Consider the following 15,731-nt stretch of genomic DNA (forward strand, 5'->3'; position numbering starts at 1 on the left):
AGGAAAATCTGAGCCCTATTATTATTACTAGCACTTGTCCTCCAGTCTATATCTGGGAAGTTAAAGTCTCCCAGGATCACACAATTCCCATTAGTGTTTAATTCATTAAAAACATTAAAGAGGTCTCTATCCCTATCCAAATAGGATCCCAGTGGTCTGTAGCACACCCCAAGCACTATCTCAGGGGAGGCTCTAGTAGCTTTCTTTCCCAATGTGACTTTTGCCCAGACAGACTCTGTCTTATGCATTCCATCACTTCTTATTTCATTACAGTCTACCTCATCATTGAGAACACTTCAACTTCCCTGGCCACACAATAGCAGATGTAAAGGTAGCTATCTTACAGCAAAAAAACTTCAGGACCAGACTCCAAAGAGAAACTGCTGAGCTTCAGTTCATTTGCAAATTTGACATGATAAGATCAGGATTAAACAAAGACTGTGAATGGCTAGCCAACTACAGAAGCAGTTTTTCCTCCCTTGGTGTTCACACTTCAACTGCTAGCAGAGGACCTCACCCTCCCTGATTGAACTAACCTTGTTATCTCCAGACTGATTCTTGCCAGCATACTTATACCTGCCCCTGGAAATTTCCATTACATGCATCCGACGAAGTGGGCATTCACCCACGAAAGCTTATGCTTCAATACATCTGTTAGTCTTAAAGGTGCCACAGGACTCTCTGTTGCTTTTTACCTCATCATTGATATACAATGCTACTCCACCACCTTTGCCTTTATTTCTGTCTTTCCTAAACAGCACATAGCCTTCAATACCTCTACTCCAGTCATGACTACTATTCCACCATGTTTCTGTTATCCCTATAATATCTGGTTTCACTTTCTGCACCAGTAGCTCTAATTCCTCCATTTTGTTACCTAGGCTCCTCACATTACTGTAAAAAATCTTAATTTTTGCCGTTTGGCTTCACTGACATTCTTTACCCGATTAAGCAAAGACATTCTACCACCAGTATCACCTATTAGACGGGTATCTACACTACCCTTCCTCCTGATGTCCATTCTCATACCCACAGTTGTATCCTTTCTTACTTTGTTTTCTTCCCTTTCAATGTTAAATTCCGGCATGGAGATTACCTGGACATCTCCCAACCATCTCCCCCAAATTCTTAGTTTAAAGCTCTCTTAATCAGTTGTGCCAGCTTCCATCCTAGAAGTCTATTTCCCTCCTTACTCAGGTGAAGTCCATCCCAAGAGAACAATCCTCTGTCCATGAATGCTTCCCAGTGGCCATACATCCCAAAGCTCTCCTTATAGCACCACTGCCTGAGATCAGTGCTAGTTACAGGCCTGTCTATTCTTCTCAGTAAGGAGTCCCCAGTCACGTAGACCTGCCTTTTCCTGGTGATGGTGCGATTCTCCGGTCTATCCCCTGTTCCCTCTGGCTGCAAGTCCTCTCGATTTCTGTTGTCCCTTGCAATCCTCCGCAACCCATCCCATATCCTCCTGGGGCTCATATTTTATTTCTTTATGGCTTGTGGATTCCTCTGTGCTAACCCCAGGTGCTTTTGTTTTGCTTGTAACCTTTATTCTTGATGCTTAATCCTTGTAGTTGCTCTTTTTAAATCCAGTGATAGCCTGAATTCCCAAATGTATTTTTTTCTTTTTTTTATTAATAAAATTTACCTTTTTTAAGAACAGAACTGGATTTTGGTGTCTTAAGAGGTTTGTGTACATGCTGTTTAATTAGCTGGTTGCAACAGCTGATTTCCTTTTTTTTCTTAGCTCTTCCCTGGAGGGGGGCTGAAAGGGCTTGAGGGTACCCCACAGGAAGGAATTCCCAAGTGCACCTCCCTGGGCTCTCAAAGAGGTTCTGCACTTGGGTGGTGGCAGCATCTACTAATCCAAGGTCCAAAATCCATCAGAGAAAGCTGTAACCTTGGGAGTTCAATACAAGCCTGGAGTGGCCAGTATTAATTTTTAGAATCCTTGCGGGCCCCCATCTTCTGCACTCGAAGAACCAGAGTGGGGAAAGAGCCTTAATGTTGATGAGTTTCAGTCCCTTTCTCCCTGGCTGAGTCCAGACCAGAGACTCAGGTTATGCCTACACCACATTCGGAGATGAGATTGTAGCATGTGTAGACGTGACTGGGCTAAATGTAGTGAAGTTGTGGCAGCATGAGCCCTGGTGGTGTGAGCAAGAAGTATAAGTACATACCCAGGGCTCCAGCCGAGTTTGTACAGCCCATCATGAAGCCAGCACCACTGCATCTTCACCACTATATTTAGCTGCTCTAGCTAGATTAATGCAACTTGGGTATGTCTACCTGAGCTGCAGTCACACATCCAAATGCAATATGTACATACTCTTAGAGGTAAAGAGTTCTATATTTCATTACTCCTCTCCAGAGCCAGGATTTCTGTGGGGAACTGTACATTTAAGAGGCTCTGGTAAGAGCCAGATGGTTATGTTGTGCAGAGTCTTGTGTTAAGCAGACCTCTGTCAGACTCTTCGGCTCTGAGTGGTTGCTGACCATTACGTATCCATTGTTTGTTGTTTTTTTTTGGGGGGGGGGTTGTTTTTGTTTTGGTGGCTATATGGTGGTGGCAGGTTTCATGGCCATCTACTATTAATCGCCTGCCTCTTGGCATAGGTAGGAAGCTTTGCTTTGTGATTCTACGCAGAATGGGCATGGAGAGTCATGGAGGTATGGGCAAGACATGTCAATGCATGTTGATCAGTATGTAGTAAGCACAGCTATATACATGTAACTCCTAAAAGCCTGTGTCTAACCCATCTTTATGCAGTCTCCTGAATAAAACTGATCCAGGAAACTCCTTTTCAGACTGTCAGCGAAATGTGTTCATCTCTCCTCTGAACGTGTGCCAAATTGTAAATGCTTCAGGCCAGGGACCGTGTCTTTTTGCAATGTCTGCAAAGTGCTGTGTATGGTACTGCATGGTATTTATAACAATTGTAGAAGTAACGTGAGTTGCTGTGTTCCTATAGACTAGAAATGACTGGATGTGAGCAAAATTGATACATTGTTGCAATTAATGTTCTAGCCAGCATTAGTGATTGATTAGCTTGGCAATATAGCTGTTCAGAGCAGGTTGAGGATCAATAATGTGATATGCCAACTTTTTAAAATGGTTAGACAGCTGTTTAGATCTCCTTGGCATCTCTGTTCCCTGTTTAATTAGAGGTAACTGGTGCGGTATTGTTATGCATTCATAGGCCTACAAATAGTTGGTGTAGGATTTTTATATATAGGTAAATATTAAGGTGTTTGGTGCATGATTGTCAAATAAAACACGAATGAAGTCTTTATATATTTTTGAAAGGAGTAAGATGCTGAAAGAATGGGATGGGATGGAATTCCACATAAAACTCTTATCAGGAATAGGAGATATTGGGCCACAGCCCAGTCTGACCCCGATGTAAATCTGGAGCAACTACACTAATGCAACCTCAGAATAACTGTTGATTTCAGTGTAATTATTTCTGGTAGGCCAGATTCTGATCTCATTGTACACCATGCACTTATGTTTTTGGTGCACAGCGATACTGCACTAAGGTTTGTGAATAACAATGTTCTTACCTGTACCTAATACCATAATTAAATCTTACACAAACAGCTATGCAAGTATGCTTAGGAAACACATTGCTCTTTGTTTGGTTTCTTTAATAATTTATTTGAAGCAATTCCATAAAGTGAAAAGGACTCTGTCGAGGGTAATAGACGCTCATTCTGGGCTGTGAGCCAAGCAGATCTCTCACGAGCTAAGCACAGTCCTGCTTGGTCAGTACCAACCCTCCAATAAACACCTAGATGGTGCAGGAAACAGTGTAGAAAGAGGAAGGGATGATTCGGTGCTGAGGTCACTAGCTGGAGACTTGGGTTCAATTCCCTGTTCTACCACAGACTTCCTGTATGACCTGGAGCAAGTCACTTAGCCTCTCTCTGCCCTCAATTCTCCATCTGTAAAAATGGGGACCACAGCACTGCCCTACTTTACAGGGGTGCTGTGAGGATAAACATTAAAGATTGAAAAGTGCTTTCAGCGGTACTGCTGAAAAATGCTATGTAAAAGAAGTAGGTATTACTATTGGTAGTTTAGTAGGTCATTAATTCTCTTCCCTCTGCAGGGCATTTTCATGGTGCTATGGGGCCTGTGCAGGTGGAAGTGCAGTTTCTCACATGAGACATAAAGGAGAGGTCCTTTCATCCAGTTGTGCTGGTATTGGACTAACAAAGGTGCTGAAGGTCAGGATTAAGGTGCACTGGTCAAACTGAAGTAAAGGATCTAGGACTGGAATAGACAGGAGCACTGCAGGTTGGGATTGTAACTCAGTGACAGAACTGCCCACGCTGTGCCTAGCTCTCGCCCACCCCTCACTTAAGCACTCCCATCCACTGCAAACACATCAGTCCAATATATATTTATATATATCTCCAAGGACACCTGTGCATGTGAGATGTCTGAGTTCAGTGCACACAGAGGAGGCCCATCGGAAGCAGCAGGACTTTTCCAGGGACAGCGTTTCCCTGAACTCATGCAGCACCACGGAGCTGTAAAGCTCATTGAGATCAATGCACAAATGCCATCAGTGTCTCAGTCAATTCTCCCTTTAAAAATAATGAGTGAGAGAGGAGGGAATGGGGTGCAGGGAGAGAAACAACCAATGTAGGATGGTAAGGATGCTAATTGGAGCAAGGAGAGTTTTCCACTGAAGTTCTGCCTAGTGGAAAAGTCATCTATAAAAAGGGCTCTAATGCCTTGTCTTGTAACATGAAGCTAGCAGAGCTGAAAACTCTATCATGTAGATCAGTCTCTTCCAGAGTCTCTTCCCATGGTTGTTCCCTCCTCCCCTCTTCTCCTGAGCCCATCTCCCTGCTAAGAGCAAATGTGCTGCTTTTTGTTAGGGGTGACTTTGGCAGGTGAAGTGGAGGGCTGGTGCAATACAAGCTCCACTACCAGGCCCTGCTCCTTCTGCTAAATTACCCCACAAAGGTTTGTCCTGATGGTTTTTCCATTACTCCCCAAGCTGGTTTCTCTCTCTCCTCCTGCTGCACACCGACCCCTCAGTTCCTTCTTTCCACTTGCAGCAGCTATTGACCAACTCAGATATCTGGGGCTCGAGCAGCCCCCCACCTTACCCCTGAATCACTGACAAGATTGATTCGTCTGCTCATCACATCAGTGTGAGAGTGCATGCAAAGATGTACCTCGGCTGACTTAATTGTTCGTATCTGTGACCCCCAATGTCTTTGTAAATAAAATGGTTTAATCTCAAGGGGCTTGCTTGACAAAGAGAGTTGAATAAATAAATCAATATGTAAATAAATCCGCGAGAGGAAAGATGAACTAGGACTTTACAAAACTGTGATAAAGCATCTTAGGAGACTCACTGTTGCTATATTTCTCACCTTGTCTGACTAAGGGGACTGTAATGCCCTGGGCTGTGGGCAGGGGAAGGAGAGAGAGCGCGCGTTGTGACTGAAATTCCCTTCTGGATTGATTTGACTTAAATATATTCCGTGGCTGATCTAATTGCTAGTTCAGTCTCAGGCTTTGACTTATTAATTCCCCCCCCCCCTTGCCTTCTTGTTTCTGCTAGCTGCTTCTTTCCTGCATTTCAAACAGCCTCATAGTAGGCAGCAGGCACAGCCCATCAGATCTCTTATCAGCCCCAAATAATAACAATAATTGCCCTTACTCAGCCCTTTTCAAGTGCCTGAGCAAAACAGAGTGAGGACATGGGGAGTTTTGCCTGCATAAGGGCATCAGGGTTTGTCAAAGTGCAAACATTTTCAGGAAAAGTCCAGTCGCTTGTTCTAGGTCAGGAGTTAGGCCAGCTCTGCCCAAATGAGGGGCCATGTTTGGTGAATTGCAGGCTAGCAACCAGAGTAAGTACCCAGGGCCCCCATTGGGCTTGTATTCAGATGGCTGCTGTACGGGCTTCAGCACCTTAATGTCTAAACTACTATTGTTATCCATGGTAGCTAGACTAAAGCTACGCTTGCTACAATCATCCCTTTGCTTTGCAATGTAGACATTCTACACAGCACAAAATAGAACAGAATGGCACACCCTTTTGTCTTTAATGCGCGGCCCCCGGGCTGGAGACCTGGCCACTTGGATGGAGATAGGGTACTGCACCTGAGACCCTGTCATGTTCCTGAGTGGTGCTTGCATGTCTCAGGTTAGACCCTCACAACCTGTTTCTAGGGACAATGGCTCTGATTTTCCACAGCTTTGCCCCTTGTGTCATCATTCACACCTGTGCAATGCAACGGTAAACACTGCTATTCTGATCAGGTGGCATTTTACTCCTGCCGCTGGCTGTAACTGACAATATAAGATGCAAAGCAAGGGAGGATCAGACCCAATGTTCAACCCACAAGTTGCACTTTGGCCTGCCATGTTCCAGGCCATCCAGCCCTGGTCTGATGAAAGGGACCATAGCAGCCTGTCAGAAACCTCGAGAATTTCAGTGTTTTCTGTGCTGGCCACATGAAAAGGAGAGGAGGGTAACCATTCCTTGCATTGTGTCATGCAATTACTCCAGCTCTGAATTCCGACCCTTGTTTTGCAACATGCCATGTGGAATTTTATCACCTTCAACAATGAAATCTGTCACCTTCAAGCTGCTTTATTGTAATCTGGGGACTTTAGCCCTGTCCGCTGTAACCCTGCTCTGGGCTGCTTCCGTACAGCGCTGCATTCTGCACTGCGCCATCATCAGCGTCTATTGATTAGCGCTTTACTGACACCAACAGTGGTAGCTTGAGCCAGGGGCACATTTTGACTCTTCTCACAGGAATCGGATGGTTAAGTGATCTTGCTCCCTTCTCTTTTTGCTTTTGTTCTGTTGTGTGTGCATCCAAATTCTCAAATTCTGTTGGCTTGTTTTTTTCATGATCTGGGGAATTAAAAAAAATAAAATAAACCCAAAAGGCAGAAACTGCAACATATGCAGTTTAGAATATTTTCAAACATGATTTTGTTTAATTAAATGTAGGTTTTTAACTACCCAACCACCCTTGTTAGATAGGTTATGAAAATGCCTGCAAGTTTCTTTGAATCAGCTTAAGTGTTAGATCTTATCTGTGGTAACCAAGCTAATAAACCTGTGAGTGAGTCTTCTTCAGCAGATGTAGCAACTGTCCTCGCAGCTCTTGAAGTGTCATGTTTTGTGATTTCCCTTGCTTATCTGCCGATGTGATACACTGAGATCAGAATGCTTTTCTTTGCTGTTTTTTGTTGCTTTTATTGTAGATGCTGCTTTCCTCGCCCCCACCCAGCACTAATAACTAGTGAGAGCAGTTAGGGCTAATACGGGGGGGAAGGAGGGGAAGTTTCCAATTGAAATAATAGTTTGAAAAAATAAATATGGGCTGGTTGAAAATTTTCTGTTGAATCTGGCTTTCAACTGAATTTGGTTTTTCAACTGAATGGGTTTTGTTTGTTTGCTTGCTTTATGGAAAGAGTTTGCTTACTGAAGAAAATTTTCACTTTTCATCTAGCCTCCTCTCACCCCCAAACTAAAAATATTGTGGCTGAACTTTTTGGCTTTTGTTTTTTGACAAAAAGTTCAATTTCCACATAAGATTACAACAATCTTTTTTCATGTTCATTGAAATATTCCACATGGGAAATAAATTCCAACCAGTTCTTTATATACACACATGCATACACCTGAGCCTGGCATCTCAGGTTTTAATTTGCAACAGTTCATAATAATCCTTCAGAAACTTGAAACAGAAATGTTTCCTTAACAAAACTGCTTCTTTTCTTCTTGCATTCACTGCAGGTTGCTTATGAAAGTTGAACTATGCATGCTGGTTTGGTATTACAGGATTACTCACCTCATTTTAGCTCGATGGCACTGATTTTTTTTTATAGAGTTGAAATATTTATTTGAAAAATATGTGTAAAGAATGACAGCAACATTACAGAAATGAGGAAAATCAGGAAGTCATGTTTTCTGTCGTTTGCAGTGTTGTTGTAGCCGTGTTGATCCCAGACCTGAAGAAGAGCTCTGTGAAGCTTGAAAACTTGTCTCTTCTTCCCCCAACAAAAGTTGGTCCAGTAAAAGATATGATTTCACTCACATTGTCTCTCTCATGTTTTCTGCTTGGCATTTCTAGGCATCTGTGTCTCTAGCTTTTAGGCACCAACCCAGATATTAAGATTGCAATTAATACTGGAGTTTACTTAATGTGTGCAGATCTGATATCCTTCCCACCATACACTGTCCCACCAGTGACCTTAGCTCTAGGCTGGAGGATAAAGTTTCCTTTCCCTGCTGGCTCCAACCCAAAGCCTCCCTTAATGCAATCAGTTAAGCCCACTGAGATTTTGAGGAAGTGGTGCTGGACTTTTGGGCCCACCTTCTGAGCTGCTGCCTTCAGCAAAGCTCAGGAAGGTGGTGGGAGTAAAGGTGCATCACCATTTCCCCCTGAATTCTGTGACTAGCTGGAAACTGATCCTGCTTCCTATGGCTCCAAGAGGTTGCCTAGGCAGCTGGGAATGGTCAGAAGACAGAGACCTTCCAACCAGGCTTTCAGGCCCCCACCATGCCACCCAAGAATACCCCTTACACATGGGAAATTGGCAGAAAGCCACTTATGCTGTTTTCCCCAATGCTAACTTTCAGTATCTGCTATTTTAGCCTTGGGTTCCCACAGAGCTCTGCGGATGCACCTCAATGCTGACTTGCTACAGTCACAGATATTCCAGCTCTGGGCCTCTCCTGAACAGAGACCCCCTGCTAACATATCTCATTGGCTCATCCCCAAATCTCCACAATGAAAAACCTCTCCTCAGGCACATGCGAATGAGGTTTGCAAAGCAAAAAATAATCCATCAGCTAATGAAAACTCCACATAATTTTTGCTGCAGATAGGACAGGAAAAAATACTTTGTTCCACCAATGGCCTCTTCCAAGACACCTGCTGGAAATATACTCTCTGTATGTTACTTGTTAGGTGGCTCACTTTTTTGATTCCTTTTGCCTTGCAAGTCTTACTTTGGTGCGTGAAGTAGGATTTTCTGACTGCCTATCAGATCCATCCTCCCCAAAGCTTCTGTTTTTTTCCAGCTTGTTAAACCTTTAATACACTTTTTTTAAAATAACACTGATGAGCTGTGCTTTTGGAGTCTGCCTTTATGAGGGATTTGTGATTGGTGTCCACCAGGTATGAGACCACTAACCTCATTTCATTTCTGACTTCCCATCAGGATAAGGGCTTTACATCCCACTCCCTTCTTGATCACATCCACGTGAAAGAGGAAGGAAAGCAGATGGAATCAATCCAAGAGCTGTCATTCTGCTCTCCAATATTCCCCTCACCAGAGTGCTAAAATTGTGACACCATTCCCATCCCAAGTCATGGATGGGCTTGTGTTGAGAGAACACTGTCAATATACTCTTTTATAGTTTGGTTGGTGGGGTTTTTTTGTTTGTTTGTTTCTATTTCCTATTACTTGCAGTAGCTCCATGGATCTCTGAAAACACAGGGCCGGATCCTCAGCTGATATAAATCTCATGGCTCTGTTGACTTCATGTGAATTTACAACAGATGAGAGTGGGCCCCAACATGTCTTTTCTAACCCGTTTTTCCCCCTTTCCACTTAGCAAACATCAATTCCCCTTAGTCTCACCTATTGATTTATTTCCAACACTGCTGAAATTGACACAGACCTTTTGGTTTACTTTCTTGTTTTTGCAACAGCGTGATGCCAGTACAGCTACTAAACAGCCAGCAGGGAGAGCAGGTGTGCATGAGCACAATCTGTATTTTGGTAGGACCCATAAAATTGAGACGTCTTACAAGACAATGTCTTGACAACAGAATTATTTATTGAGAATTCATCAAAAAAGTATCATCTGGGTAAATTAGAATCCAGATAATGTCACACACCAAACTATGACACTATTCAGTTAGTCAAGTGTCATTTCCCCTTTAATACAGTCAATTATTTTTCCTTAGGGAAAATATTTTGGGCCACGTGTTCGTGTGGGGTGGGATGGGTTTATATGCTGCTTCACTTTTTTTATGTTGTTAAAGAAGTTCTGAAAAGTAGGTTTTGTTATTTCTTATATAAATTCCCCTTCTTTTCACCTTTGAATTATCAGGAATAGAGAGCTTGGCCTCCCCTGGTTTGGTTGGAGAACTCCTTGAAGGACCAGACCTTTGAAGTGGGAGCTCAGGTGTCTGTGTTCTTCCTGGGTGTACTCTTCCCCTTTTCCGGGGTCTGAAAAACAAAACAATTGCTTGTGTAATGGGAGAGTCCAACTGTGCCAACAAAAAAAATTAACTGGGCCTACCGCTCATTCCCACTGCTGCTCTAATGCAGGGCAGGCAGGTGGTGGAGGGGGAGCACACACCCCCACCCATGTAGAGCCTCCTGCTCGTTCCTTCTGCTGCTGTCACAAAAAGGCAGGCACATGGCGAAGGGAGGGTCCCATCATGCATGCACTCCTGCTTATTCCCTCTGTTGCAGGGCCAGGCAGGAGTGCAGGTGGGGGTGGGGGGGTTCATCTTACAGGCCTCCTGCTCATTCCTTTGCCTCTGATTCACAGCTAGGCAGAGAGAGTTGTGCCAACTGCCAGGGCCTATTTTCCCTGCTGCTCAGACACCGGGGCAGGTGGGTGGGCTGTGAGTCTCATCACAAACACACTGGTGGCCCTTTGAGGTTAACCCTGAACGCCTGGGTGTCCAGTATCGTGAATGGGGCTAACAGGCCACTATTAGATGTGGATGCCCTTGGCTTCCAGGTTGCAGTGCCTCTTCTTCTGGCAGGAACTGTCCGCCCCCAGGGTAGGCGAGAGAGACACTTGGAGCGTTTGTAAAGAGATTTTTGTTCAGAAATTCCTACGTGTTTTTACTGACCTAAGCACGCTGTAACTTTTCCAAATGCTTCTGACATTTCTCACAGAGCGATCCATTAATGTCACAGACAAGGATTCTGCTGACTTCAGTTTGGCTCCCATGTTCCCTCAGACAGACTCTTTCTTTATGGGGGAATGCCTCAAGCCAAAAAAAGAAGAAAAAACAGCCCCTGAGCTAACTGAAAGCAGGCCCAAAGGGAAGAGCTTTCCAGTCGCGCTGCCTCTTGCTGGCTGGCTTCTGTTCTGGGCTTGGGGATGTGCCAAACTTCAGTGCCTCTGTGCTTTTGATTCCTGTTTATGCCCAGCAACATGATTGTCTATAATTATATATAATCTCTCCCTTGTTTACTCTTCTCTATCCAGGTCTGAACACGGCTTGTCGGCAGCTCCCTGCTAACGCTGTCAAGACTCCAGATCCAAAATGTTTCCTGGAGTCCTCAATCTTCTCTTTCAAAAGTAACAGCAAAGTTTGATTCCCCTCCCCCATCCACCTCCACCAACCACATACTCTCACTCCCTGGCAAATGGACTATTCATATATAATGTGGAAACACATTGTTCACCTTGCCTGCAAATTAACCTAAAGTGTGATCGAAAGGAAACAAATTTGTTGTGTTTAGTTACAGGACCAAAAGTGTGAGGCTGTTGCTGGTGTTTCCTCTGGCTTTTTCCCTTTTGCTGAACCACCATCCATCTAACCAGTATCAGGCCGGAACCGGCACAACTAGATATCTGTGTGGATTGATTTGTTTACAGTGGTAACAGACCATAAATCACTTGTAACCATCATCAAAGTTTATTGCTAAAGTTAATGCAATTTACCCCAATTGCTAAATATGCTCCCAGGAAAAAGTCTGGTAGTGGCAGGTGCTGTGTCACGGAGCCCAGAATCACACTCAACTACCCATGAACTTGAAGATGATGTAAAAGGCTACGTGGATGCCGTGGACACATACAGACCAGTGTCAGAAAAGAGACCACTCCAGCTACAAAAAGCATCCTCAACAGACACACAACTTCAGGACATTCTAAGTTACATTAGGCTCAAAGTATCTAAAGGAGACTAAGGAAGTGACAAAAAGCTACTTTGCAGCATGTGGACAATTAAGTCAAATGGACTCATGGTTAAAGGCTATTGCATTGTAATTCCAAACAAAATGAGAGGAGAAATCCTAAACCTCATCCATAAAGGACATCAAGGATTAACTAAATGCCATGAATGGGCCAACTAGTCAGTGTAGTGGCCAGGCATCAGCAAGGACATACTTTATTTTTTTTTTTATCTGCATGTGAACATTGCAGCACTAACAGACCAACACAACACAAAGAACCTTTAACACCACCACCTTTACCAGAAAGACTTTGGAAGAGACTAGCTGCAGATTTATGCAGATTCAAAGGACATCATCACCTGGTTGTCGTGGACTATTTTTTCCAGGTATATAGAAATAATGTACTTGAAAGGTATAACACTTTGGATTGTTATTGAGAAACTGAAGTGCACTTTTGGTCACTTTTGGTATTCCAGAACAACTAGTGAAAGACAACAGACCACAACTCCAGATGAAATATGACTTTGATAATGTTACTAGCTGCCCACATTACCCACAAGCAAATGGAGAGGCTGAGAGAGCTGTACAGACAGTCAAGAAAATCCTGTAGCAGGAAGATCCACATTCCTTGCTCTTCTAAATTACAGATCAACACCAATAGCAGCTACTGGATACAGTCCAGCACAACTCATGATGGGAAGATGACTCAAATTCTTTTCCAAAGGTGGAGCAGTAGTTATCCCCAAAGTGGTCAAGCATGAAGAGAGTAGCCAAATTGGATAAAAGGGCTAAAAGAGCTTATGAACACTTTTACAACAGATATCACTCAATAAAAGAACTGCCAGGACTAGAACCTGGTGAGGCTGTTCTTGTCAAATTAGATGGAGAAAAGGGATGGACAACTCCAGGTGTTGTAAAGAAAAAATTATTCAATGACCAGATTATATGTGATTAAGACTGACGCTGGAGAGTCCAACAGAAACCATCGACATCTACAGTTTGATCCTCAGAGAGAACAATCAACGGAGCAGCTGGCAGACGCAGAACAAGAAGAAGACTCAAGGATTCTGGATCAACCACAGCCAGTCATTGCAACTAATGGACAGCCAGATGACCAAGTTGTTATGCATTTGGGTTGTTAGAAAACCAAAATGATTCAGAGACACTTAACAGACTGATCTGCACTGAACTACAAACACAGTGATAGTTTAAATATTGCAAATGGTAGGAATGTAGAACTTAAATGGGGAGATGTAATGGAATTCTGAACTGTCCAGCTACTAGGTGGAGCTGTGTAAAATACCTTATTTAAACTAACCTCAGCCATTTCTGGCACAGTGTTAGAAGTTCTTATAATGATGAACACATATGGTGTGTATAAGCAAACTTTGTGACCAGTCCATATCTGGTACAGAAGAACATGACAATGGGACCATGAGTTAACTGATGCAGAGGATCTTGAACGAAATCAATTTCAACACACAGATGTGGGCAAAGAAGAGAGAGTCTCATCTATCCAATTTAGCTGTGTGGAGCCTTAAAATGCAGAGATATGGGGAAAGTGCTGTAGTTTGAGGAAAAACAGAATATTTGTTTCTTTTGGTTCAGTTTGATTCTAAATGCTCTGAAGCTCATAAAAATGTGGAAAAAAAACACTGTACTTGGAAACGATTGTGACACTAAAATCCACCATCTGCTTTCTTAGAGTTCCCCCCCCCGCCTTTTTTTATTTTAGAGATATTTGAATGAAAACAGAGTTTGTGTCTTTCTCTCCTTACTGCTCACTCCCTACCTGAAATTCTCATATTTTATTTGCAGTTACCAAAGTAACTACAAGCAGTGTCCCGAACAGAGGATTCTAATGAACAGCAGGAGCAGATGAATTCCTGAGAAGCAAAGATCTGGCTCTCGCACAAGCACAGAGCAACTTTCTTTGTTTTCTGGGAGATAGCAGTGGCTCTTGAAAAGTAAATGATTGGGAGAAAAAAAATCAACTAGTATGTTTTTGGCACAGCCAGCTATTTCCAGTAAATACTGTTCATGTTAAAACTTGTAGAAAACTGAAGTAGTGTAGAAAGTGGGTGGTAAGTTTCTACCAACCTTCTCTACACTAGCATTTTTCTTTCAATTTCCCCCTGGTGCACTTCTACTAGCACTCTCACTGTCATTATCGCTAACGCAAAAAAGCTGTTAGTACTCACTAGCATTTTAAACCACCATCTAGGCCTTCCTGAGCAGGATTAGACAGTGGTTAAAAATACTGGCAACACATCCATGCTAGCCCTGCCACCACTGCTATCACTGATAAAGCTGCCCCAACAACCTCTATGATGGGAAATATGAAGAAACATTCTAGTGCAGACACTGCCTTTGAGAAACCTCTCTTGATATAGAGCATTCTTCTTTATTATTTACACAGTGCCCCCAAAATGTGCTAGGCACACAAGATAGGCAAATTGGACCTAGTTTCTGGGGGCTCTCCAAGTGTTTGTTTGCATGAGCAGCATCCCTATTGTGAGAAGGTATTGCTATGGAGAGCTACTCAAACTGTTTGATGAAAGTTTTTCTGTTATAAAATGCCATTACATGGTGTGACAGGGTGCACTCACCTCACACTGGATGGGGAATGGTTAATTCCTCACTGTGGGCTGAGCAAACCTATTGACTCTGGCCTCTAGGCCTCACTGCCCTGTGGGTCAGGGTATTGTTATTATTGACTCTGGCCACTAGGCCTCATTGTTCTGGGAGTCAGGATATTACTAGGTACTCTGGCCACTTGGCCTTACAGCCCGGGGACTCAGACGACTCCTATAGATTCTGATTCCTAGGCCGCACAGCCCTACAGCAAAGAGCCAATTGCTGGACTTAAACCCTTAGACCTCACTGCCTAGAGGCAGAAGGTGGCTTGAGAGATGGAGTGCACTCACCCTGCACTGGATGAGGACCCTCCACCCCATCACACATGGAAACACTGGTTTCAACAACAAATTTGTCAGGAAGGTTTCTCTGGAGAGAGATATTCAGAGCCAACTCTTTTTTTTTCATCCCAGATCAACCAATAACTTGAACCAAGGTCTCCCACATCCTACAGCAGTGCCCTAAACACTAGGCCAGCGTTTCTCAAATGTGGCCACCAAGGGATTTTTCTGCAGCCACAACAGCCTCTTGGGTGGATACTGGGGGAGGGGGGGGCAGGGCCGGTGCAAGGAAGTTTCATGCCCTAGTTCCACCTTGTACCCCCCCCCAGCCCTGCAGCAGCTCCCCACCCCCCCTCCGCCCTGAGGGGCCCCCCCACGGCAGCTCCCTCCCCCTGGGGAGCCGTGCGGCAGCTCCCCACCCCAGCTCACCTCTGCTCCGCCTCCTCCCCGAGCACGCCGCCACCGCTCTAATTCTCTTCCCCTCCCAGGCTTGTGGTGCCAAACAGCTGACTGGCGCCGCAAGCCTGGGAGGCGGGAGAAGTGGAGCGGCCACTGCGTTGGGAGAGGGAGTCTGAGCCGCATGTGTCAGCGCACCACCAGCAGCCCAGCCCAGAAACACTGTAAAAAAAAATGGGGGGCACCGCTTTTGGGCGCCCCCAAATCTTGGCGCCCTAGGCAACCGCCTAGTTTGCCTTAATGGTAGCACCAGCCCTGGGGGGGGAGTAGCCCCTCCTGGCAGCATCCAGCTGTTGCTCCTGGCTGCCTTGGTGTTCCCTGGTACCACCAGCAGGGGATCAGCAGCCTGCACCACACAGCCTCCTGGGGGCTCTGGGCAGCACCTCTACAGACACATGGGGTCAGTGTACGTGCGCTCAGCCGACTTTGGGCTTCAGCCTGGG

The 15,731-nt window shown here is 44.4% G+C and overlaps 1 long non-coding RNA gene across 1 annotated transcript; it reads left to right on the top strand.

Moving 5' to 3' along the window:
• The first annotated feature begins 6,620 nt into the window (after positions 1–6,620).
• On the top strand, positions 6,621–15,153 carry LOC101933546 (uncharacterized). Its single transcript, XR_006174766.2, has 3 exons — positions 6,621–6,795; positions 11,226–11,318; positions 13,733–15,153. It is a non-coding gene; the product is annotated as an uncharacterized LOC101933546 (long non-coding RNA).
• The last annotated feature ends 578 nt before the right edge of the window (positions 15,154–15,731 follow it).

Source organism: Chrysemys picta, chromosome 10 (assembly GCF_011386835.1).
Source record: "Chrysemys picta bellii isolate R12L10 chromosome 10, ASM1138683v2, whole genome shotgun sequence".
NCBI classification, from domain to species: Eukaryota; Metazoa; Chordata; order Testudines; family Emydidae; genus Chrysemys; species Chrysemys picta.